The sequence below is a fragment of the Carassius carassius genome, chromosome 4 (genome assembly GCF_963082965.1).
Source record: "Carassius carassius chromosome 4, fCarCar2.1, whole genome shotgun sequence".
NCBI classification, from domain to species: Eukaryota; Metazoa; Chordata; class Actinopteri; order Cypriniformes; family Cyprinidae; genus Carassius; species Carassius carassius.
Genome location: NC_081758.1, coordinates 2,654,861 through 2,656,654, shown reverse-complemented (window position 1 = coordinate 2,656,654; position 1,794 = coordinate 2,654,861).

Below are 1,794 nucleotides of genomic sequence, written 5' to 3'. Positions count from 1 at the left end.
TACTTTTTACACCTCTGTTGCGCGCTGGCACTGTGTGGTGAGCATGGGATAAGCTCGTCATTTTAAGGGAACTTGATAGCTTAGATATTCAGTTTACTGAAATGTGGTTTGTGTCATTTTATCTAGACAGGGTTCAAGGCCACAGGAATCAGTTGGGAGTTAGGAGAGTATGGAGGATTAAGGTCCCTCAGAAAAGCCGTGACCTAATTATAAGAGTCATTAAAAATTAACATTATTTTGATTCTCATCCATCAACACAAGTAATTTAAACTGAAAAATAATATGCGTTTATTACAAATTCTCTTCTGTAAAAGTTAAGTTCTATCTGTGATGATTAGTTATATGAGAAGTTATTGCTGTGATTATCCACCAGACAAAAGGAGAGAACATGTGTAATGGGCTGACTTTATTCTGTTTAATTCAAGCATTATATAGACAGCATCGTCACACATAATGACTATAATTATTTGCATGTATGCACTGATTTGTGTAATAAATGCTTCAGATATATGTTTTATTCATTTTTATTAACACATTTTTAATGTACATAAATATTTGTCATTTTCTGATTAGATTTTTGTAATAACATGCAGACGAAAATAAATATCAAACATTACATGTGTTGTTCATGATTTTGCTGCATTTACTGTTAGATATGATTGCTCACCTTTGGAAGAAAATTGAATATTGATTGTTATAATGCACATTCATATTTCTCAGTTTTTCTGATTTTTATTTTATAATGGCTTACATAAAGAAGCAATTGTATGTGGTTCGTAAACCATAAATATCAGCCTATCTGTGACAAGAACTATGTTCCCAACTCATTTCTCTTCCGGGTCTGTTGTAAGCGCGACTGCTGTGACGGTTGACGTACGACGCTGCTGACGCGTTATCTGGTGCGCCCAATAACAAAGATAACATGTCAGCAGAGTCATACGACAACAGCATCACTGCTGTGTTGTGAACGCGCTCCCAATAGACCCGGAAGATAAGGCAATGCTGATTGTTATTTTTGGACCAAAATTTATTTTTGATGCTTCAACTAATTCTAACTGACCCTCTGATGTCACATGGACTACTTTGATGATATTTTTATTACCTTTATGGACATGGACAGTATACCATACACACCGCTTCAATGGAGGGACAGAAAGCTCTTGGACTAAATCTAAAATATCTTAAACTGCGTTCTGAAAATGAACGGAGGTCTTACGGGTTTGGAAAGACATGAGGGTGAGTCATTAATAAATAATTTTCATTTTGGGGTGAACTAAACCTTTAATCTTATTATTCTCTTATTAAGAATAAGCTAAATAATTAGATTACTGACGTCCATGTAAACATAGTCATTATGTCACCTCATAGCTTAGCCTTAGTAAAGGCACGAATTACACCTCATAGTGCTGAGCTCCTCTGCATTAGGTGGCGGAATGCGCTCGGATCGCTGCTCGCGCAATGTGGCGTGTAACAACGAAGAACAATCTTCCCCAGCTTTGGATCAAAGGTAGCACTAGGACCTTAGCAAACAACCCTAGGATAGTATCAGGTCTCTATGGTGCTTTTCAAGACACTCTTAACCGCTAAAGGCTAGGAAACGCTAGGCGAGCGAAAATCGCAGGATCAAGGAGGTCACGGCGCTTGTAGAGTTAGCGTCTACTGTGAACGCGAGCTTCGAAGCTAACAGCTGCATTACTTTACCGAGAACGGGCAGCCGACGAGGAATTACCGCTTTTTTTGTCCTTCACCGGTTTCGTTGCTCACTTGTTAGGAACAGCGTGGAGCAGCTGGCAA